General features: G+C 44.2%; 1 protein-coding gene and 1 long non-coding RNA gene across 5 annotated transcripts in view; one reads left to right on the top strand and one right to left on the bottom strand.

Annotated features, from left to right (window-relative positions):
* Positions 1-24,648, bottom strand: part of LOC141103124 (pre-mRNA-splicing factor ISY1 homolog) — a 143,824-nt gene that overhangs the window by 67,882 nt on the left and 51,294 nt on the right. The window contains exon 1 of one of the 3 annotated variants that reach the window (XR_012235250.1): positions 7,937-7,989. The exons of 1 other annotated variant lie outside the window; for it this stretch is intronic. The gene's annotated coding sequence lies outside the window, so the exon portion shown is untranslated. Of the gene's footprint in view, positions 1-739; positions 841-7,936; positions 7,990-24,648 lie in introns of those variants that run through there. One more of the 3 variants, XR_012235251.1, reaches the window with a different exon arrangement.
* Positions 8,143-24,648, top strand: part of LOC141103125 (uncharacterized) — a 46,617-nt gene continuing 30,111 nt past the window's right edge. For both annotated transcript variants that reach the window (XR_012235253.1, XR_012235252.1), the window contains exon 1: positions 8,143-8,244. This is a non-coding gene — a long non-coding RNA (uncharacterized lncRNA). The remainder of the gene's footprint in view (positions 8,245-24,648) is intronic.

Genomic DNA, 24,648 nt, shown 5'->3' with positions numbered 1-24,648 from the left:
CCCTCCTGTCTTCAGCTGCTAGATGCATCTGAAAGCAGAGCTGCCTGTTTTCTTCTAGTGGAACATAGAGAGATGTGTCACTGTCAGGAGACTGAGAGCAGGGGGGGGGGGGATGGGATGATATGTCATTTACAGCCCCTTCCTAGGGCTGTCTTAAGACACAGGCACCTCTGAGAACTGCCCAGGGGTTGTTGGTGCATGGGGGGGCCTAGAAGTTTCCTCCCACTGCTCCCAGCAATACTCTTGGCAACAAGTTCCCCTCACTTTGGTCGGCTCTTTTCGTACAGGTCAGTGCTGTAATGTATCTTGTGTCCAGCTGTCCTAATGTCTCTCCCTCCCAGCATCTTCCTCCCCACCTCAGCCACTATCTGGTCCTGCCTTCCCTTTATCCTCACACAGGTCACCCATCTGTCTCTGCCTGTCACACGGCTCTTCTCCCACATGTTGTTAACCCTCGCTACTTCTGCTCCCTGCTAATTTTCAGCTAATGTCCAGACATTTTTTTCCTGACACTTTACAAACAATAGTCCCTCACTCCCCTCCCAGTCTTCTTCTCTGCAGACACTTCACCTTCATACAGGTGTGTGCCCCCCCCATACACAAACACTGCAACTGGTTGGAATCCCCCACCCTGCACACCCCCCCAACACTGAATCTTTACTAGTCAATGGAATCTCACCCTCTACCCCTCCCTGACAGACAGCCTATTTGCTTTTATTATACTGTGGCTATTCCTCACCAGCAGGGGCGTCTGTGGAAGATGGAGATGCAGTGCTGAGGAGGCTGTCGGTGGCCCTTGAGGCGATTCCGTCTAGTCTGGGGGGAGGGGGGTGCTCTGGCTCAGGTGCTGGCCTGGGAGGATCCTGATAAGAGGAGAGGCTTGGAGGGAGTCTTCCCGTGAGAGGCAGCGGGAGCAAGGAGGACAGTGTGAGTACTACAGCAAGGTGTAGGGACTTACAAGGGGAGAGACTGCCACATGTAGTAGACAGTGGTGTGCTTAAGTCCTCTTTAACCACTTCCCGCCCAGTCAATAACAGATTGAAGTGGTTCTGTTATCCTGACTGGGTGTCATGTGACAACCAGCAGGATAACATGCCGGCGCGCGCCTGCGAGGGCGCTCAGCGCGGCGCTCGCAGCATGTCAGTCTGACACGCCGCATCTCCGATCGTGATAAGAAGCCTCTGTGAGAGGCTTTCCGGTAAACGGCATTCTTCAGTTCGCGCTGACAGGGAGAGCCAATCAGAGCCGATCGGTGGCTCTCCCTGTCAGAGGGGGGGTCTGTGCTGATAATGAGCACATTGATTATCAGCACAGCCCCATCAGATGTGCCAAAAATGTACCCAGTCAGTGCCCCCTCAGGATCGCCTATCAGTGCTCAATAAAGTGCCAATCAGTGCCATATAGTGCCCACCACAGTGCCCATCACATTGCCAATCAGTGCCCTACAGTAACACCTGTCAAAACCTCATCAGTACCTCATCATCAGTGCTGCCCATCAGTGCCACCTGTAAGTGCCAATCAGTACTGCCTATCAGTGCTCATCACAGCTGCTTGTCAGTGACCATTTTGGTCTTTTTTAGTTGGTTTAGCAAAAAAAAAAAAAAAACCCAGTGGTGATCAAATACCACCAAAAGAAAGCTCTATTTGTGGGAAGAAAATGATAAAAAATTAGTTTATGTTCCATATTAACAATAAGCACTGAACAGATTAAAAAAGTCTCTTTCTCTTCTCTCTCTCTTCCCCAGGAAATGTCTCACTGCCTGTGATTAGCGGTGTGTAATGTCGGCTTCCTGGCGGGATCGGCCAGGTGGGTTGGGACTACGATCACAAACACGCCAATCTCTACTCTACATCTACACCTCTCTACACCTCTCTGATTTCCTCAGCTTGTAAGCGAGGGTAGAGTGTAGCGTTTTCACAGAGGGAATCACACGTACTGACTTTCTAAACCAGGCAACGTTTATTACCGGAGAGACGGTAGTAGAAAGAGTATTTACAGCAGTAAGGCACGTAGTTTCACACCAAGCATGGAGGCACAGATACACAGCACAGTCACTTCTGATGAGAGCGGTAATTGTATTTGTCATCACTATAGGCACTTTCCACTGAATAGCACAGTATAAACCCAAGCACATGGTGCGTATCTGTAGAGGCTGCTATCCACACACATTACCTGGTACAACGGTATTCCTTCAGCAGATAGATATAGGTATCTGATCCGCTTGTCCCTCCCTCACAGCGAGGACACCTTTATTATCTGCAATGGGGAGTCTTTCATCTGACCAGGATTGCTGATACAGGACTCTGTAGGAACCCTCAGCTATCCATCACAGGCCGGAACACTCTCCCTATCTTCTCCTAACTCTCCCTGACAAGCGGGTTCTCCCTCCCTGTCTATGCACACACGTGAACTGAACTAAACGTGGCTGGGCTTTCTTATATCAAGTATCCACCCAAAAATGGCCGACCAAATCTCCCAAGATTTGCTTGTCCTATCAGGACAACAGACTTCTCCAAAATGGTGCTGGAGACAATTATAGAGGCCAAACAGCTCTGAACATATTTACACATAAACATATCAAATAGGCTGGAAAGTGAGACTATACATTTGCTAACCCACTACCTCTTGCAGCCAACTAGGCTGCCCTGCACTACAGCTGCCCACAAGCTCATACTTGTGTGTTTACTTGCTTATCTACACAGGCAATTATAAAGTCATTTTACAACCTGAATGAGTAGTAGAGAGAGGAGAGGGGTGAGAAAAAAGAGGGAAAACACACACATATATACATTGTGATGGTATGTGAGGTGAGGTCATGGATAATCGGTATATTTCTCCTCACATTCGTTCTATTGTAAGAGACTGAACCGGAATCCGTCCCGAGTTTTTCCAGCCTCTGTGGCAGGCTTGGTTCCAGTCCGGGTGTTGTGGTCCACTTGAGTCCATGCTCAGGTTGGGGGGGGGAGATCATGCCCAGCCCCACAACTATTCTGGGAAGGCTGTCCACAAGGTCTAGGAGTGTGTCTATGGCAATGTTTGATCCTTTCTTCCAGAAGCGCATTTGTGAGGTCAGGCACTGATGTTGGACAAGAAGGCCTGGCTCGCAGTCTCCACTCTAATTTATCCCAAAGGTGTTCTATCTGGTTGAGTTCAGGACTCTGCAGGCCAGTCAAGTTCCTCTACCACAAACTCGCTCATTTATGTCTTTATGGACCTTGCTTTGTGCACTGGTGCGCAGTCATGTTGGAACAGGAAGGGGCCATCTCCAAACTGTTCCCACAAAGTTAGGAGCATGAAATTGTCCAATATGTCTTGGTATGCTGATGTCTTTAGAGTTCCCTTCAATGGAACTAAGGAATCAAGCCCAACCCCTGAAAAACAACCCCACACCATGATTCCCCCCCTCCACCAAATGATTTGGACTAGTGCACAAAGTCCATAAAGACATGGATGAGCGAGTTTGGGGTGGAGGAACTTGACTGGCCCCCAGTCCTGACCTCAACCTGGTAGAACATCTTTGGGACGAATTGGCCAGGCCTTCTCATACAACATCAGTGCCTGACCTCACAAATGATGCGCTTCTGGAAAAATGGTCAAACATTCCCATAGACACACTCCTAAATCTTGTGGACAGCCTTCCCAGAAGAGATGAAGCTGTAAAAAAGTTTGTCTGCGTGTAAAGGTAGGCTTCCCAATACTTTTGGTAATATAGTGTAAGTGTGTGTGTGTGTAAAGAGGGATATAGGGAATTATGGAGAAATATATAAACAAAGAGAGTTAGAGAGACTACCCAATCCTGAATAAAAAAGGTTTATAGCAACATGCATTATAATTAAAAAAAACACACAAACCCCATGCATTTAACCATATACATATGTGAAATTTCATCGAAACATAAATTGTGCAGTGTTATGAGTGAGACTACCCAAAACTGTTCTTTTAACTTTTCAATTAGTATGTAAAAAAAAAAAATCACACACACAACATATACAGTAAACAATTTCCCAATAATCCTCCAAAAATGATTAGTGAAAAAAGAAAATGAAAATTCAGTGTTTAGTAACGCTGATCAGGCACTTCTTAGACCCCTTATAACGTTGAGGTGTGTGGAGGTCTGTGCGCATATCCTTGTTGTTGTGGTATGTGGTGTGTTGAAGAGGGATTTTTTTTTCTGGTTATATCATTGTTCCCAAACACTGGATTTTAAATTTTCTTATTTTTTTCCCCAGTAATCACTTTTGGAGGATTATTGGGAAATTGTTTACTGTATATGATGTGTGTGTTATTTATTTATTTTTTTACTTACTAATTTTTGAAAAGTTGAAAAGGGAATTGTTTTGGGTAGTCTCACACATAATGCTGCACAATTTATGTTTAGATCACATATGTATACACTTAAACGTATGGGATTTGTATGTTTTTTATTATAACGCATGTTGCTATAAAATAGAGATTAATGGAGAGAGGTGTGTATGAATGGGGGGGGGGGGGGTTGAGAAATAGAGAGAGGAGAAAAGAGAGATATAGAGCAGGGTTGCCAACCGCCAGTAAATTTACTGACAGTTTGTAAAAATCTGTGAACTGCCAGTAAATATCAGGAGCTGATCATTTCATGCTGTGTTGAATTTTTAGGTGTAAGGTCTCATGCACAGGATGTTAAAATAACGTTATGAAAACGCCAGTATCTTTGCAGTGATTTTTTTTTAACTTTTTTCAGCTCTTTTCAACATTTTGCAATAGCGTTTTTCCGCGTTTTTTTTTTTTCAAAATTATTATTTTTTTTTTTTCAATGGATCAGAAACGTTAAAAAATGTTGGTGAGTGACGTTTCTGAGCGTTAGAGCGTTTTTACAGCTGAAAAACGTCTCTCAGAACCCACTGGTCCTCGTTTTTTTTTTTACAGCTTAAAAAACACCTATGCCATTTGCAGCTCAAAAACGCCTAGGTGGGCATGAAGCCTAAATCACTTTGTTATAGGTATTGTCAGTGTTTCCATATCATGTTTATACTGTTCAAATATTCACTGTGTTCGTTTTCAATAGTTCTGTAATTTCTCAGGTTGCCAGGAAAAAATGTGCTCCGCCAGTAAATTTCCCATGTTTTATCAGTAAAAAATGCTGCGGGAGGTTGACAACCCTGGTACAGAGAGTGAGAGATAGAGAGATATACAGAAAGAGTGATACAGTAAAACCTTGCTTTGAGAGTAACTTCGTTTGGGAAGGTTTTGCAAGACAAGCAACATTTTTTTAATAAATTTTGTAGGGCTGCAGAAATTAAAGATTAATACCTCGATTAATCGTTAATTTTTTTGATTGATCAAAATGTTTTTGATCGGAAGGCTGCCTGCCCTGGGGCCACTTTGGGCCAAGCTGTGGCTGCAGCACAGCGCTCCGCTCCCTCCTCCACTATATGTCATACACAGTCTGCGGGCATCTCCCGCTGTGTGTCTCTGAGCTGAGTGTGAAAACTTTGGCCGCGCTGTTAGAAACGTCCCGCTCTCCTCCTAGATCAGCTCATGTGATAAACGCAGTGTTCTGTCTATCACACAAGCTGATCTAGGAGGAGCGCTGCCAAAGTTTTCACACTCAGCTCCGAGACACACAGTGGGAGATGCCCGCAGACTGTGTATTCCAGGCACAGGCACTGACTACAGTGAGGCTGCGATTATGGGCACGGTGAGGCTGCGATTATGGGCATGGTGAGACAGCATTATGGGCATGGTGAGGCTGCGATTATGGGCACAGTGAGGCTGCGATTATAGGCACAGTAAGTCTGAGATTATGGGCACGGTGAGACTGCATTATGGGCACGGTGAGGCTGCGATTATAGGCACGGTAAGCCTGAGATTATGGGCACGGTGAGGCTGAGTTTATGACGTGTGATGTCCTAGCCATGCCCAGCTATGTCCGGGTTCGGCCGTTGCCATAACAACAGTGCTAAATCAGCTAAAAGTAGTTGGCTCTGTATGCGCGTTATAATTCATCGAAATTAGTCGAGTAATCGATTTAAAAAAAATAGATTAATCGAACACGAAAATTTTAATCAGTAACAAAATTTTGACTTGATATACAAGCAATGTCTTGTATACAAGTAGCGTGATGTCACAACTGAGTATAAAAGAGAAGAGAGGTGCCTCTAAGGCTGGATTCACACTTATGCATTTTTAGTGCTTTTTGCGTTTTGCAGATTTGTACTACAGTCCATTTACCATGGTTTCCTATGGAACACATTCTGTTGTGAAAATCTGCAAAATGCAAAAAGCACTAAAAATGCATAGGTCTAAATCCAGCCTTAGTGTAGCAATATGATTACATTTAATGAAGGTACAACATTTAGCAACTCACTTGGTTGATGATTAACCACATGCCGACCAGCCGCCGCAGTAGTACTGCAGCAGAATGGCACGGCTCGATTCGCCCTGTGGCCACTAGAGGGTGCGTGCACGCCCTCCCGAGCCGATGCGAGTGCCTGGTGGTCTCGATCACCGCCGGGCTCCCGCGATTGCTCAGGGCACACGGAGAACCGGGATCTGTGTGTGTAAACACACAGTTTCCGGTTCTCTGAGAGGACAACTGACAGATCCTCTGTTCATACAAAGTATGAACGGAGGATCTGTTAGTTACCCTGCACAGTCCACATCCCCCTTCACTTAGAACACAAACTAGGACACACATTAACCCTTTCACTGCCCCCTAGTGTTAACCCCTTCACTGCCTGTGACATTTTTACAGTAATCAATGCATTTTTAATCGCTCTGATCGCTGTATTAATGCCAATGGCCCCAAAAATGTGTCAAAATTGTCCGACGTGTCCGCCATGTTGCAGTCACCATAAAAATCGCTGATCGCCGCCATTACTAGTAAAAAAAAAAAAAATTATTAATAAAAATACCATAAAACTATCCCCTATTTTGTAAACGCTATAACTTTTGCGCAAACAAATCAATATACGCTTATTGCGATTTTTTTTTTTTTTTACCAAAAATATGTAGAAGAATACGTATCGGCCTAAACTGAGGAAAAAAAAAAATTTATATATTTTTTGGGGATATTTATTATAGCAAATAGTAAAAAAATGCTTTTTTTTCAAAATTGTCGCTCTTTTTTTGTTTATAGCGCAAAAAATAAAAACCGCAGAGGTGATCAAATACCACCAAAAGAAAGCTCTATTTGTGGGGAAAAAAGGACGTCGATTTTGTTTGGGAGCCACGCCGCACGTCCGCGCAATTGTCAGTTAAAGCGACGCAGTGCCGAATTGCAGAAAGTGCTCTGGTCTTTAGCCAACCAAATGGTCTGGGGCTGAAGCGGTTAAAACAGGCACATCTAAGTATGCAGGCATCTGGGGTAAAGCTGTCCACATAGACCATCCTCTGCACCACCACTGACATCATCCCTTCCACGCTGCGATCCACTAGCGCTTCAAGCCTCGCTTTCAGATCGCTCTACTGCAGGGTAGTCTTCCTGGTCACGATTGCAGACTGACAGCGGTGAGGACGGTCTATGTGGACAGCTTTACCCCAGGTGCCTGCATATTTAAATGTGCCTCTTTTAACCATATTGCTACACTTAGAGGCGCCTCTCTTCTCTTTTATAATCTGTAGCTCCTGCTGGATTTTGCTTCTAATCCCCTTGTGGAGGCTTCCATTTCTGGATGGACATTTTATGGTTACACAACCATTGCTAAAATCTTTGTTGTGGAACGAATCATCTAAGTTTCCATTATTACTTATGGGGGAAATTCGCTTTGATATATGTGCTTTGGATTACAACCACGTTTCCGGAGCGAATTATGCTTGCAATCCAAAGTTTTACTGAAGGCATTGTTCTAATATCCAGTATATATAGACACGTGTATACTGGGGCATTGCCGTTTTTCTATTTCTTGCAACTCTCCATTCATATTCTTTTTATAATCATAGAATAGTGAGACAGAATACCTGTGTCTCCTCGGGTTCCCCCTCTCAGTCACAGCAGTGTGGAGCTGGGAGGAGGGGAGGAGAAAGCTGAACAGAGAAATGCTAGTGCACATGCCAGCCCCTCCTATACAGCACAAAGGCAATGATTCATGGGACTTGTAGTTTCTTATTAGCTCAGTGAACTATAATCCCAGAAGGCATTGCCAGAAGGAAGTAGGAAAAGAAACTTTCAGTGCAGTCACATGGTCTGCTGACATCACCAGGGTCCTTCTAGTAGTTGCCACCATTTCTTAAAATGACTCACAAAATGGGATATGCAGAACTCAGGGGTAAGTAATTTTTATAAAAAAAATAATTAAGATTGTCATCAATGTTAGGCATGCTTTTTAAAGGAATTAGACTTTTAGTGCTGAAGGTAAACTTGCGCTTTAACCTTACCCTGGGAGGTCACCAGAGAGTCAGTCAGGTGGACTAGTATTTCCTGCAGTAGAGCTGGGACCAGTGTCTACAGGGGAGTTGGAGGTACTCCAGGGTGCTAATTCCTAAAGGGCCTGAGAGTTCCTAGCTTGTAAGGGGCTGTTGCTGATCTAATAGAGACTGTTAGTCCTGGGTCACACTGGTGCGATGCGGGAAACCCTGCGATAAAGTGCCGGTTCCCACATCGCACCCTGGTTCATACTGACATCTGTGAACCGCGGGGGCATGTCAATGTAAAGTTAATCAAACCCCCCCCCCAGATCGGATCGCGGTGCAAACTGTGAAATGGTGCAGGAATCGGATCACAAAGGTGTGAACACCCATTCACCCCATCTGATTCTATGCCGACCAAAAAAAAGGGTCCTGCACCATTTTGGTGCAAATGCGACTTCAGCCATACAGTTTGGCCGAATTTGCATTGTGCAGACATCGCATGTGATCTGCACAGCAATGCGGTGGGAATTACAGGCAATGTCTGTGTGAACCCAGCCTTAGCTACTGAAGAGGAATCAATTAATACTGTACAGACCAAGGAGGAGGGATCAGTAAAAGTTGTACAGGGGATCAAGTGGAGCTGTATATAGGGAGGAAGTTGTTCCTGGTTTTGTCACTATCAAGTTGGGCATCCCATAATGCCTATCCCATCCAGGTTACTACCCCTTAATAAAACACAAAAAAACAAAGCACAAAGTGGTGGTAAGGTCAGAAGGTGTTTGTTTTTTTATCTTAATGCAAGTAGTTGTAAGACAGTGGTTCTCAACCGCGGTCCTCAAGTACCCCCAGCAGGCCATGTTTTGGTAATTTCTCTTGGATAAAATAGCTATCCAAAATACCAAGCCATTGACTGTGATTTAAAACACCTGTGCAAGATAAAGAAAAACCTGCAAACATGGCCTGTTGGGGGTACTTGAGGACTGAGTTTAAGAACCACTGCATTAAGATAAAAAGCCTTCTGTGTGCAGCAGCCCCCCTAATACTTATCTGAGGTCCATGTAGATCCAGCGATGTTGCAGGAGTGTCTCGGCCAGGGGCGGGCCTGTCCATTAAGGGCGCACGGGCACCCCGTCGCCTCTCCCATCCATGCATCTGGCCCCTTTCAGGACATCGGTGCATGAATTCCAACGTGGAGGGGCTGTTTTTTTGAAGCACTGATTAGAGCCTGAGGCTCTAGTAGGCTTCAATATAGGGTGGGCTTGGGTCGCAGAGAGTGCGCTCTCAGCCCACCCAGGTGTGTTACAACAGCGAATGAACATTCGCTGTTGTAACACTGATCCTCCTGGCCAATCAGGAGGCGGGTTCTGACACCGGTCATCCATTTGGCTGAAAGGACTGGCGATCCTATTGGACGCCTAGGAGGGGAGGAGCTGGAAGCCGCCATGGAGAAGACTCGGAGCCGAGCCACTGCACCACGTTGCCTGCCACCCACCACGATGGGGTAAGTGCTGGACCGACCAGCAAACAGCGTGGGGGTGGGTGGTTGTTTGGCTCTGGTCTCGGCTGCCCGAGACTCCCCTCCTGATTGGCTGAGACAGCATTGCGGCGCCATTGGCTCCCACTGCAGTCAAAGTCAGTCAGCGAAAGAGGAGAGAAAGTGGACGGGTCCAGGCCACAGCTCCATGTCTGAAGGGACACAGGGAGCTGCGGCTTGGCTCCGGTGCCTCCATAGCATGCTGCTTGCTGTGGGGGCACTCAACAGGAGGGAGGGGCCAGGAGTGCCGAAGAGGGACCCGAGAAGAGGAGGATTTGGGCTGATCTGTGCAAAACCATTACACAGAGCAGGTAAGTATGACATGTTTATTATGACTATCACTACAGCATGGCTGTGCAGCAGTGGGGAACCCTGTCATCTGCAACCCTTGCGGCGGTAGTGCTACATGTAGAATACAAATAGTTCTGCTTAGCAAGTAAAGAGAACCTATCTAATCGGTTTCAGGCTCAGCATAAATAAAAGGATTGGGTCTTTTAAAACTACTGTAAGGGGGTGACTACTGACAGGAAGTTTCCTACAGCACAAAGGGCTTTTGCAAATTGCAGGCAGCGGACCCAGTCTTTTACTAAGAAGATGGAAGGAAGCACTCACGGGAACACACAGGCAAATCAGCAAAGTGGTAAGTGATGGGTCTGGGTAGTTTGAAAACAGGTAGATGTCTCCTTGTCCTATGTACTTAAAGAAACCTTTACCCATCTACCATCAGCCCTGGTAGTAATTACTGGAAATAAAACACTTCAGTAGAATCACAAGAATCAGCATGACATGATTAGGTTCTTCGCTGAACAAAATGCAATTAAATAAAAACGTAACATTTCCTATTATCCAGATAAAGTTTCACGTGTTTGAGTGTGCCCTAAATTATAATAAATACATTCAGATTCATGTGATGGCATTTAAATGAACTGTTCATTCAGCAGAAAATGATCTCTCCCACTTAATTACATTACACATTTCCCAGGATCTGCTTTCTTCTCCGGATACTGAAAAAGTTTGTAAACCGATTGCTTTTAACAATATTAAAAAAAAAATTACATTACAATAATTAGATTCCATGTTATTTAAAGCTACCTAACAAACAAATAGCACTGTGTTATAGCCAAGTGAGAAATGAAAAAATAGAGCCCTGCCTAATCTAGAAAAAAAACATCATAATTTTAGCAATCTGGTGTTCTACAAAAAGTTCAAGGGGCCATTCTACTGCATTTATTAACCACTTCAGCCCCGGACCATTATGCTGCCTAAGGACCAGAGGACTTTTTCCAATTTGGCACTGCATCGCTTTAACTGCTAATTGCGCGGTCATGCACTGCTGCACCCAAACGAAATTTGCGTCCTTTTCTTCCCACAAATAGAGCTTTCTTTTGATGGTATTTGATCACCTCTGCCATTTTTATTTTTTGCGCTATAAACGGAAAAAGACTGAAAATTTTGAAAAAAAAATGATATTTTCTACTGTTTGTTATAAAAAAAATCCAATAAACTCAATTTTAGTCATACATTTAGGCCAAAATGTATTCGGCCACATGTCTTTGGTAAAAAAAAATGTCAATAAGCGTATATTTATTGGTTTGCGCAAAAGTTATAGCGTCTACAAACTAGGGTACATTTTCTGGAATTTACACAGCTTTTAGTTTGACTGCCTATGTCATTTCTTGAGGTGCTAAAATGGCAGGGCAGTACAAAACCCCCCCAAATTACCCCATTTTGGAAAGTAGACACCCAAGGAAATTGCTGAGAGGCATGTTGAACCCATTGAATATTTATTTTTTTTGTCCCAAGTGATTGAATAATGACAAAAGAAAAAAAAATATTTACAAAAAGTTGTCACTAAATGATATATTGCTCACACAGGCCATGGGCCTATGTGGAATTGCACCCCAAAATACATTCAGCTGCTTCTCCTGAGTACGGGGATACCACATGTGTGGGAATTTTTGGGAGCCTAGCCGCGTACGGGGCCACGAAAACCAATCACTGCCTTCAGGATTTCTAAGGGCGTAAATTTTTGATTTCACTCCTCACTACCTATCACAGTTTTAAAAGCCATAAAATGCCCAGATGGCACAACACCCCCCCCCCCCCCCCCCCCCAAATGACCCCATTTTGGAAAGTAGACACCCCAAGCTATCTGCTGAGAGGCATGTTGAGTCCATGGAATATTTTATATTTTGACACAAGTTGCGGGAAAGTGTCAATTTTTTTTTTTTTTTTTGCACAAAGTTGCTACTTAATGATATATTGCTCAAACGTGCCATGGGCATATGCGGAATTACAACCCAAAATATATTCTGCTGCTTCTCCTGAGTACGGGGATACCACATGTGTGGGACTTTTTTGGAGCCTAGCTTCATACGGGGCCCCGAAATCCAATCACCGCCTTCAGGATTTCTAAGGGCGTAAAGTTGTGATTTCACTCCTCACTACCTATCACAGTTTCGAAGGCCATAAAATGCCAAGATAGCACAAAACCCCCCAAAATGACCCCATTTTGGAAAGTAGACACCCCAAGCTATTTTCTGAGAGGCATGGTGAGTATTTTGCAGCTCTTATTTGTTTTTGAAAATGAAGAAAGACAAGAAAAATGTTTTTTTTTTTTTTTTTTTTTCAATTTTCAAAAGTTTGTGACAAAAAGTGAGGTCTGCAAAATACTCACTATACCTCTCAGCAAATAGCTTGGGGTGTCTATTTTCCAAAATAGGGTCATTTGGGGGGGGGGGGTTGTGCCATCTGGGCATTCCATGGTCTCCGAAACTGTGATAGGCAGTGAAGAGTGAAATAAAAAATTTACGCCCTTAGAAACCCTGAAGGCGGTGCTTGGTTTTCGGGGTCCCGTACACGGTTAGGCTCCCAAAAAGTCTCACACATGTGGTATCCCCGTACTCAGGAGAAGCAACAGAATTTATTTTGGGGTGTAATTTCACATATTCCCATGGCATGTTTGAGCAATATATCATTTAGTGACAACTTTGTGCATAAAAAAAAAAAAAAATTTGTCTTTTTCCCGCAACTTGTGTCACAATATAAAATATTCCATGGACTCGACATGCCTCTCAGCAAATAGCTTGGGGTGTCTACTTTCCAAAATGGGGTCATTTGGGGGGATTTTGAACTGTCCTGGCATTTTATGCACAACATTTAGAAGCTTATGTCACACATCACCCACTCTTCTAACCACTTGAAGACGAAGCCCTTTCTGACACTTTTTGTTTACATGAAAAAATTATTTTTTTTTTGCAAGAAAATTACTTTAAACCCCCAAACATTATATGTTTGGGGGTTTAAAGGGCAAATGCCCTACAGATTAAAATGGTGGGTGTTTCATTTTTTTTTTTTCACACAGTAATTGCTCAGCGATTTTTCAAACGCATTTTTTGGGGAAAAAACACACTTTTTTTAAAAATTTTAATGCACTAAAACACACTATATTGCCCAAATGTTTGATGAAATAAAAAAGATGATCTTAGGCCGAGTACATGGATACCAAACATGACATGCTTTAAAATTGCGCACAAACGTGCAGTGGCGACAAACTAAATACATTTTTAAAAGCCTTTACAGGTTACCACTTTAGATTTACAGAGGAGGTCTACTGCTAAAATTACTGCCCTTGATCTGACCTTCGCGGTGATACCTCACATGCATGGTGCAATTGCTGTTTACATTTGACGCCAGACCAACGCTTGCGTTCGCCTTTTGCGCGAGAGCAGGGGGGGACAGGGGTGCTTTTTTTTTTTTTATCTTATTTTTAAACTGTTCCTTTCATTTTTATGTTTTTTAATCATTTTTATTGTTATCTCAGGGAATGTAAATATCCCCTATGATAGCAATAGGTAGTGACAGGTACTCTTTTTTTTAAAAAAATGGGGTCTATTAGACCCTAGATCTCTCCTCTGCCCTCAAAGCATCTGACCACACCAAGATCGGTGTGATAAAATGCTTTCCCAATTTCCCAATGGCGCTGTTTACATCCGGCGAAATCTAAGTCATGAAATGCTCTTAGCTTCCGGTTTCTTAGGCCATAGAGATGTTTGGAGCCATTCTGGTCTCTGATCAGCTCTATGGTCAGCTGGCTGAATCACCGGCTGCATTTTCAGGTTTCCTGTTGGGACAGGAGAGCCAGAGAAAAACATGGAAGACGGTGGGGAGGGGGGGGGGGGCATTCTCTCCCACTGCTTGTAAAAGCAGTCTAGAGGCTAATTAGCCGCTAGGATTGCTTTTACATGAAAGCCGACCGCTGGCTGAAAAGAATGATACCAAGATGATACCTAAACCTGCAGATATCATTCTGGTATAACCACTCAAAGTCCAGCAACATACCAGTACGTTGCTGGTCCTTGTTGGGCATATATTGTAAACTTTTTTTTCATGCAGCCTGTGGGCTGAACGAAAAAAAAGATATTGATCGGTGGGTATGCCCACCATTAGAATACCTCCCTTCATCCACCCACTTCTAATGATGGGCATACATGCACCGTTTATATATGCCGAAGCATGGGGGCATCCTGCCGCAAAAGGCAGGAGCAAATCGCTCCTCCACCCACTGCTGCCCCCACGCTTCAGCATATATGCTGAAGTATGTAACTGTGGTGGTGAAATCACCTCCGACAGCGCTGGAGTCACGGCTTTATGTATCGTGGGAGCAAACGCTGTTGCTGGCTCTACAAAGTATTAACGCAAGGGGGCCGAATAATTTTGCACACCCCACTTTTCATTTTTTTATTCGTTAAAAAAGTTTCAAAAATCCAAAAGATTTCGTTCCACTTCACAATTGTGTCCCACTTGTTGGTGATTCTTCACAAAAAATAACAATTTTATATCTTTATGTTTGAAGCCTGAAATGTGGCAAAAGGTTGAAAAGTTCAAGGGGGCCGAATACTTTCGCAAGCCACTGTATATGCTGAAGTATGTAACTGTGGTGGTGAAATCACCTCCGACAGCGCTGGAGTCACGGCTTTATGTATCGTGGGAGCAAACGCTGTTGCTGTCAAGATAAATAAATCTGCGCTGCAGCTGAATGGCGTACCTGAAAACAAAAAAATGGATAAAACACAGTAAACTATAAAAAAAAATTACAAACCTGAAAAGCAAACATGATAAAACATAACAATAAAACATTGCAGAATAGAATACAGTAAAAAAGAGCAGAACAATAGAGAGAAAATAGAGAGAGAGAGAACAATAAAACGACAACTATTTTTGTTTTTTTTTATTTTATATCTTTTTTTGTGTATAATTTTTTTTTTTTTTTTTTATAACTGTAACTTTTAAAACTGTAACGGTTCCAGGTTTGGAACTCTCAAAATGCAATGGCATCTTGGGAGACCCTGTGAAAGTGTGTCCTAGTCTGTGCAATGCTGTACCCTACGCTAAAACTCAACTAGTGTATGGTAGCGCTCAAAACATTCACCAATGCAAAGACCAGGATTGCCAGGACAGGAGGGACAATAATACCGGGTGTCACGCCTAAATCCGCGCTTTCTGCAGACACGACATTTTCTTTGGGGGGCTCGTTGGGTAGTGGTACTCGGGAGGACATATTGAAAATGCCTCTCATGCAGCCGGCTTACTGCATTTGGTTGGGGAAGGTGAGGTGGAGCACCGTCTGGATACAGAAGGGCTCTGATGATCTCTTCCTGGAATGTAAGGAAGGATCCAGTCCATCCTGAAGCTCTGTATAGCACATGAGCGTTCAGCAAAGCCAATTGAAATAAATAAACAGACACTTTTTTGTACCAGCGTCTGGCCTTACGGGCAACTAGGTACGGCGCCAACAACTGGTCGTTGAGGTCCACCCCTCCCATATTTTGGTTATTTTTATGGACACAGAGGGGTTTCTCCACAACACCAGTCGCCGTAGTAATTTGGGCCGTCGTGTCTGCATGAAGGGAGGTGAGAACGAAAACTTTCTTCTTATCCCTCCACTTCATAGCGAGCAAATTATTACACTGCAAGCAGGCTCTCTCCCCCAGCCTAAGATGGGAATCTACAAGCCGCTGGGAAAAGCCCCAGCGATTAGGTCGCACGGTGCCACATGCTCCAATCTGCTGATCAAACAAGTGACTAAAAAGTGGTACGCTCGTGTAATAATTGTCCACATATAAATGGTACCCCTTTCCGAATAAGGGTGACACCAAGTCCCACACTATCTTGCCAGCACTTCCTATGTAGTCAGGGCAGTTTGTCGGCTCTACGTGACTATCTTTGCCCTCGTAAACCATTAATATACATGTATAGCCTGTGGCCCTGTCACAGAGCTTATACATCTTGACCCCGTATCTGGCACGCTTGCTGGGAAGGTACTGTTTGAATGACAAGCGGTAAGAAAATTTAATCAGGGACTCATCAACGCAGACAACTTGATGGGGAGTAAACAAGTCTGCAAAGCGTTGGTTGAAGTGGTTTACGAGGGGCCGAATTTTGTAGAGCCGATCGTATTCAGGGTCTCCACGAGGACGACAGAGTTCATTGTCGTTGAAGTGCATGAACCGCAAAATCTGCTCGTATCGTGTCCTGGCCATGGAAGCAGAGAACACGGGCGCATGGTAAATTGGGTCAGTGGACTAATATGACCGCAACTTACTCTTTTTATTCAAGCCCATGTTGAGGGAAAGGCCCAGAAAGAGCTTAAATTCGGAAACCGTAATTGGTCTCCAATCTCTGGCAAGGGAGGACTGGGGATTAGCGGCGATGTGTTGACCAGCGTATAAATTGCTTTGGTCCACAATAGATCTATAGAGATCTTCGGTGAAAAACAGTGAATAAAAATCCAGTGGCGTAAAATCAACTCTTTCCACCTGAATTCCGGGTTGGCCAGTGAATGGGGGAAGTATGGGTGCTGCAGAAGTGGTGGGTTCCCAATTCGGATTGGCGAATGCAGCAGGAAGGGCACTATGGGCACGACGGGCCTGTCTTTGTCTTCTTGGTGGCAGCGGGACACTACTTGTGCTTGCCACCTCGCCAGCTTGAACTGCACTTATGGGACTCGCCACGTCACCAAGTGTTACTGCAGTGCTGGATGTACGACCAGGGTGTACTAGGCCGCTGGTGCTTGCCAGTTCACCAGAAGGAATAGCGGCGCTAGTACTTCTCTGCTCCATATGAGAGCCCTGCGGTTCTTGCACTTCAAGGACAGAAGAAGAAGATTGGGGTCTGGTACGCCTGACCTTAGCAGGGACCACAACTCCGTCGTCAGAGCTATCTGTCATGGAGCCGCTGTCCTCTACAGGATTGTATTCTGAGCCTGAATCTGACAGAAGAGTGACTTCCTCTTCACTATCTGTCATGCTCAGAAACGTGTAGGCCTCTTCACTAGTGTACCTTCGATTTGCCATTTTGGGCTCTAAATTTAGGGGTACACTAGTGAGACTCACAGGCAAAAAAGCTCCTGACTGTCAGTGACTGTATCAAAACGCTACCAAAAAACTGTTAGCGATCGCAGGGATCAGGCCTGACTCTGCGAACACTGCAGTTATGTGTGCTTAGTGTTTTGTGTCAGTGATCGATCGATACTGCACTTGGGTGGGCTGGGCTGGGCCGAGGGGCAAAACGCAGGTGCTAGCAGGTATTTGGGCTGATCCCGCTAACACTGCGTTTTTGAGGACCCTAAACTGTTGGGGATGCTAGTATAGATCTGATCGGATCAGATACTGATCCGTTCAGATACTATAGCACTAAGGGAGGTGTATGCTGCGTGCGTGGGTGTTAGCGGTACTGGCGCTAACCTGACGCTGCCTGGGGCAACGCAGACCTTATCTGACCCTAAAAACGTAACTTATATCACCGCCGGGCGATCAGGGGGTTAAACCTTTATAAGATAATAAACGGCGGGTGCCCTAAAACTATAATAAACAAACTAACCAGCGTCACCCGTAACACTTATACGGTAATCACTGGTGAAAGGGTTAACTAGGAGGCAATCAGGGGGTTAAAACCTTTAGTAGGTAGTATATGGGGGTCCCTGTCACTATAAAACACTGACGGAGAACCTATATACTTACCTCCCTAACTAGCGTCACCTGTGTCACTAATACAGCGATCAGAAAAACGATCGCTTAGTGACACTGGCGACGGGGGGGTGATCACGGGGTTAAAACTTTATTAGGGGGGGTTAGGGGGGTACCCTAGACCTAAATGGGGGTACCCCAGATCTAAAGGGGGCTAACCCTAACTGCCCTAACACTTATAACTGTCACAAACTGACACCAATGCAATAATCAGAAAAAAAACAAACTGCTTTTGGTGTCAGTGTGACAGGGGGTACAGGGGGGTGACAAGTGTGCCTGGCGTGTTCTACTATTAGTGTAGTGTTGTGCAAACTTACTTGGATGTCTTCTCTCCTTGGCGCCGGAACGAAAAGACCGGCTCGAGGAGGGATGACATCACTTCCTCTCCCTCTGTTTACATTACAGAGGGAGAGGAAGTCTGTCATTGGCCAGGAGCAATCGCGAGGGGGGAGCCACGAATGAGTGGCCTCCCCCTCACCTTTGATCACCCCTGACCTGTATGCGACCGCCGCAGGTACCGGGGGGTGTCCGATCGGACCCCCCACCCGCGGGCAGGCAAGGACGTACATGTAAGCCCTTTTGCCTGCCCGTGCCGCTCTGCCGACGTACATCGTCGTGCGGCGGTCGCCAAGTGGTTAAAGAGCTGTCATCACGAAATAAAATAAATCCTGCTACAAACTCTTCTGTAGTAACATGGATGAACCCTTCTATTTCAGAATCCTTTATGTAATCAACAGTCGGATCTACTTTACACTGCAGTTGATGTTTCCTGCACATAATAAAGGCTCAAGCATGCAGATAGCATTTTAAAGTGTATGTAAACCTTCACCTTGTAAAACAACCCATTCAGTTTAAATTAGAAATGAAAGGCAAAACCTCTGTGTATGGATATGAAAAACAAAAATACCTTTTTTTTTTTTTTATTCTACATTCATTTTTACATGTTTACATTCCCTCTGTTCTCAGTAGCATAAGAGCCGGGGGAGAAGAAACAGCAGCACGCTGATCTTCCCAGTATGGTCAGTTTTCAATAGGAAAGCAATGGGACTCGCAGGAACGCCAGGGATTTCATACAAGGGAAGCAATACAAACATAACAGGATACTTTCTCATACAAGTACATGGTACAGCAAGCACATATCAGGAATATGAAGTGTTGGGTTTACATACTCTTTAAGCAGGTTAAAGTGTAACTTTAGTGTGTGTGTGTGGGAGGATAGCAAAAAAAAAAAGCCCCACAAACATAGCATATAGAATTGCTACACAAGCCATATTGTCATCGAATGGTATTACAAATGCCCTTTCCTTTTCAATTCCAAAATTAAAATGTAATGCAATATTGCAACCTGGAGGAGTTCCTTACACCACTGGTGTCCGGAACACCCCCGAAATGTAATTTCTTGCTTGTGTGATTGGCTCACTAACTTTTTTTTCCCCCAGAAGTCTGCACAAAGCTACAAGTCAGATTTTAGGCACCCTCTGCAACAAGAACTTAATGCCTGGTAAAATATTCTTAAACCACATCTAAAGGGATGCTGGCAATTATCCTCATTAAAACAGCCGCCAAATTACAAACCTGTACGACATACGTCATTGGCTTCTAGTGGTTGTACCGGTGGAGATGCCTGGATCTGTGTGTGCCTGGTTCTTTCAGGGGAGAGGAGACAGATTAGGGGTTATTTACGAAAGGCAAATCCACTTTGCACTACAATTGTACTTGAAGGTGCACTTGCTGTAAATCTGAGGGGAAGCTCTGCTGATTTTATCATCCAATTATGTGCAAGCTAAAATGTTGTTTGTTGTTTTCCTTGTGTGTCCCCGTTGGATCTACAGCGACTGCACTTCCAAGGGATTTGCCTTTAGTAAACCTTCCTTCCTTCCTTCCATCCTTCCTTAGTTTTTCTATAGGATTTGGGTTTGGAGAGTGTGCGTAAGACGCTGCCAGAAGCTATTTGTCAAAAGGCCCCAGCCGCTCACAAAATGTAGGGATAAATGGAGCTCACTAGTCCCCAAATTTCAGGGAGACGATATGTGGGACCATCCATTCCGGGTCCTAGTATCGGCTCGTGATTGCTATATTCAATTTTTTTTTTTTTTTTGTAAATTATTTTTATTATAATTTCAATGTAAATACAAAACAGAGCCTATTGGGCATACCCAGGCTCAGTCAACAACTACATAGAAAACAAAAAACAAAACAAAAAAACATACACATAGAATCTATATATATATGTTCCTACCTAAACCATTGTACGCTCAACCACCTTTGCAGACTATTCAAAGCAGTCCTCCAATTCCATGTGTACGCTGCAATACCCATTTTATTCATTTATGTAATGAGATGTGCAAAATAGTTACATATTCATATTCCCCCCCTTCCCATACCTATCGACTGAAACAGCCCAGGGACTTTTCTGAGATCAGGAACGTCATTTGAGCCATTCCCGGTTACTTAATGGAGTGAACTAATCATCAATCGAGTCTGCATTAGTAGACAGAGATTCCGTCCAAATATCCCATATTTTGTGGAATTTTTTTTCACAACCACGTGACAAGTAGCCTTGTACAATGGTAGGGCCGCATTCACCAACCTCTTCCAGAAATTTATTGAAGGTGCAGATGAGGCCTTCCATCTGAGTACTATAGATTTACGGGCATAGTAAAGTAATAATCCTAGCAGGGTTCTGAGTGCCCGGCGTGGGGCCAGTGGTTTAACGAGTCCCAGGAGACATACCTCACAGACAATGGCACAGGAACGGTGGTGACAGTCAAAATAAAATTGGTTACCTCAACCCAAAAAATTGCAATCTGGACAATTCCGAAAAATATGAATAAAATCCGCTGAGGCTGAGTTACACCTCCTGCAAGAGGCAGAAATAGATGGATAGATTCTATGTAAGCGCACGGGTGTATAATATACCTTATGTATTATTTTAAATTGCACCAATTTATCTCTGGCTGATACTAGCTGTGAGAAGGGGTAATCCCACATTTCTTCCCAATCTTCTGTGTCCAATGCAGGGAAATCTACCTCCCACTTTGCCTTAAGGTTTTCTAGTCCCGTGTGTACGTTAGGGAGTAGTGCCTTATATATGGAAGATAAGGGTTTAGATAGAGCTTCATCTCTGAGGAGAGTCTCTAGATTCGAGGTGTAAAAGGCCACGGAAGCACCTGCAAACTGAGTGTTGAAAGCGTGCCTAAGCTGCAGGAATCTAAACAGGTGTGAGTTAGGTAAATTATATTGTTGTTTCAACCTATCAAAAGTCTGTATTTTGCCTTCAAGACAAATTTGATTTATATATTTAATGCCCTTGCATGCCCATACCCCAGGGTCGGGAATGGACCCGAATTCTGGTAATTGTGGATTGAACCAAAGTGGACTATAAGGGGAAATGTGTCCAGAGGGGATGGAGCGTAGTGAGTTTGCCACTGTCCACGCCCGTATTACCGCTCTCATTGCTGATGTAAGAGGGAAGGGAGCTCTAGAGCCCCGGTAAAGTAGATTCCTTAGCGCCTCATAAGACCCCAAACGTGCTGCTTCCAGAACCACTGCTGCGTTGGACTCATCAGAGATCAGCCAGTTGTGGGCGTGTGATAGCATGGCCGCCACAAAATAAGAGTGAAGGTCAGGGCAAGCCAAACCCCCCTCTCCCCAAGGTCTCTGCAGCACCGTCAGCTTAAATCTCGGCTGACCGGATCCCCAGAGAAAAGATAATAGAACGGTATTGATTAGGCGAAATATCTTTTTGGGGATCCAGACAGGTGCATGTCTGAGACCATAGAGAAAGGCAGGCAGAAGCTTCATCTTAAATAAATTAATCCTTCCGATTAAAGAGAGGGGAAGATTCGCCCACGCCCTCAGCCTCCTTTTCATCCTCTGCACCAGTGGTTCTAAGTTAAGGGTATAATAGTCAGAGGTAGATGTGGAGATGTGAATACCTAGATATTTAATTTTGTCTGTCCATAGTACAGGTAAATTAGGATCCGCTATATCTTTTGCGGCCCCATCTATCGGCAAAATTTGGGATTTATCCCAGTTTACTTTGAGCCCCGAACAGCTAGTGAAATTGGAGAGAATGGTCAACGTCTCCCGAAGGGATTGGGCAGGGTCACTCAAGAAAAGGATAAGATCATCCGCATACAAAGCCACTTTCTCATGAATGGATCCCTGCTATATTCAATTTAAGATACTTCATAGGGTATACTACATCCCAGCAAGAATAGCCAGTATATATGGTTCGGATGACGCAGCTTGCTGGCGTTGTACTACCGCCAGGGCGGATTTCCATCATATATTTTGCCATTGTCAGCCAATACAGGAATTTTGGACAGGGGTTACAAACACCATTCAGGGACTCATCTCACTGCCTGTCCCAATGACGATATCGGTGTGTTTGCTGGGCTTGGTGGAGGAGGTGGCACCGCTAAGGGCACAAAGAACCAAGCTCTCCCTCACTTTGTTTTATGCATGCAAAGCTATCCTACTATGCTGGAAAAACCTGAAGCTCCCTCCCTGGCCTACTGGAAGGGCATAGTGAATAAGGCATTGCTCTTCTATAAAGCCACGTACTTGAGCAGAGGTTGTCCCAAAAAGTTTGAGAAAGTATGGCAATGCTGGCTCTCCTCAGATGACACTTTATAATTGAGGGGTTAAATGATCCATAAACGGAATATACACTAGTTTGGAGAGGCCTGGCAGGCTTAGCAGTGACCAGGTGATTGTGTTTACTACTCTATATCTCATCTAGTCTACACTGTTTAATTGATGTAAGGATGCGGGAAGGATAATTCATACTGTTTAATTGCCTGTAATTCTTGGTACATTGCACAACAGGGAGGGGGGAGGGGGGAATGGTGGGTGGGTTTTACACTTGTGTATTGTTTATAAAAATGTGAATACAAAGAATTTTCCAAAACAAAATTTAAAAAAAGGGGAATAAAGGGGGCGCTGCACCCTGGTGATCTTTTGATCTCTTATGTTGCTCAGGTAGATCTCCACCTCTCAACTGTTGCCTAACCCCTGCTCTGTGCCTTATTAAATGGACGCCTATGTGACTATAATATTCATAGATTAGCCAGGCATTGAAGTTAAAGTAGTTGTAGAGGCAGAAGGTTTTTTTTTATCTTAATGCATTAAGATTAAAAATCCTTCTGTGTGCAGCAGCTTCCCCTGCGGACCTTAATACTTACCTGAGCCCCATCTCTATCCAGTGATGTCCACAAGTGCCTCGGCCATCTGGGACTCTCCCTCCTGATTGGCTGAGACACAGCGGTGGCACCATTGGCTCCCGCTGCTGTCAGTCAAAGTTGGTTAGCCAATCAGGAGAGAGGGGCGGCTTGAGTGCACCTATAGCAAGCTGCTTGCTGTGGGGACACTCGACAGGAGGGAGGGGCTAGGAGCACTGAAGATGGAGCTGAGAAGAGGAGGATCTGGGCTGCTCTGTGCAAAACCAACTGCACAAAGCAGTTGACGTCCTTTTTTTTTTTTTTTCCCCACAAATAGAGCTTTCTTTTGGTGGTATTTGATCACCTCTGCGGTTTTTATTTTTTGCGCTATAAACAAAAAAAAGCGTCAATTTTGAAATGACATTTTTTTACTTTCTGCTATAATGCATATCCAAAAAAAAAAAAAAAATTTATATATATATATATATATATATATATATATATATATATATATATATATATATACGCGATAACTTTTGCGCAAACCAATCAATATACATCCATTGCGATTTGCTTTTTTTTTTTTTACCAAAAATACCGTATGTAGAAGGAAAAAAAAAAAAAAAAATGAAGCCACTCCTTCCTCATTTTAGCTGCGTGCTTAGGGTCATTGTCTTGTTGGAAGGTAAACCTTCAGCCCAGTCTGAGGTCCTGAGCACTCTGGAGAAGGCTTTCGTCCAGAATATCCCTGTACTTGCAGCTGAAAAACACCCCCACCACCATGCTTCACTGTTGGGACTGTATTGGACAGGTGATGAGCAGTGCCTGGTTTTCTCCACACATACCGCTTAGAATTAAGGCCAAAAAGTTCTATCTTGGTCTCATCAGACCAGAGAATCTTATTTCTCACCACCTTGGAGTCCTTCAGGTGTTTTTTTAGCAAACTCCATGCGGGCTTTCATGTGTCTTGCACTGAGGAGAGGCTTCTGTCTGGCTGCTCTGCCATAATGCTTCGATTTCTCCCATCTCCTGACTGCATCTCTGGAGCTCAGCCACAGTGATCTTTGGGTTCTTCTTTACCTCTCTCACCAAGGCTCTTCTCCCCCGATAGCTCAGTTTGGCCGGATGGCCAGCTCTAGAAAGGGTTCTGGTCGTTTCAAACGTCTTCCATTTAAGGATTATGGAGGCCACTGTGCTCTTAGGAACCTTAAGTGCAGCAGAAATTTTTTGTAACCTTGGCCAGATCTGTGCCTTGCCACAATTCTGTCTCTGAGCTCTTCAGGCAGTTCCTTTTGACCTCATGATTCTCATTTGCTCTTGCATGCACTGTGAGCTGTAAAGTCTTATATAGACAGGTGTGTGGCTTTCCTAATCAAGTCCAATCAGTATAATCAAACACAGCTGGACTCAAATGAAGGTGTAGAAGCATCTCAAGGATGATCAGAAGAAATGGACAGCACCTGAGTTAAATATGAGTGTCACAGCAAAGAGTCTGAATATTTAGGACCATGTGATATTTCAGTTTTTCTTTTTTAATAAATCTGCAAAAATGTCAACAATTCTGTGTTTTTCTGTCAATATGAGGTGCTGTGTGTA

Source organism: Aquarana catesbeiana, linkage group LG07 (genome assembly GCF_042186555.1).
Source record: "Aquarana catesbeiana isolate 2022-GZ linkage group LG07, ASM4218655v1, whole genome shotgun sequence".
Classification (NCBI taxonomy): domain Eukaryota; kingdom Metazoa; phylum Chordata; class Amphibia; order Anura; family Ranidae; genus Aquarana; species Aquarana catesbeiana.
The sequence above is the reverse complement of the archived record's forward strand: the minus strand, read 5'-3'. Positions and strand labels throughout refer to the sequence as shown.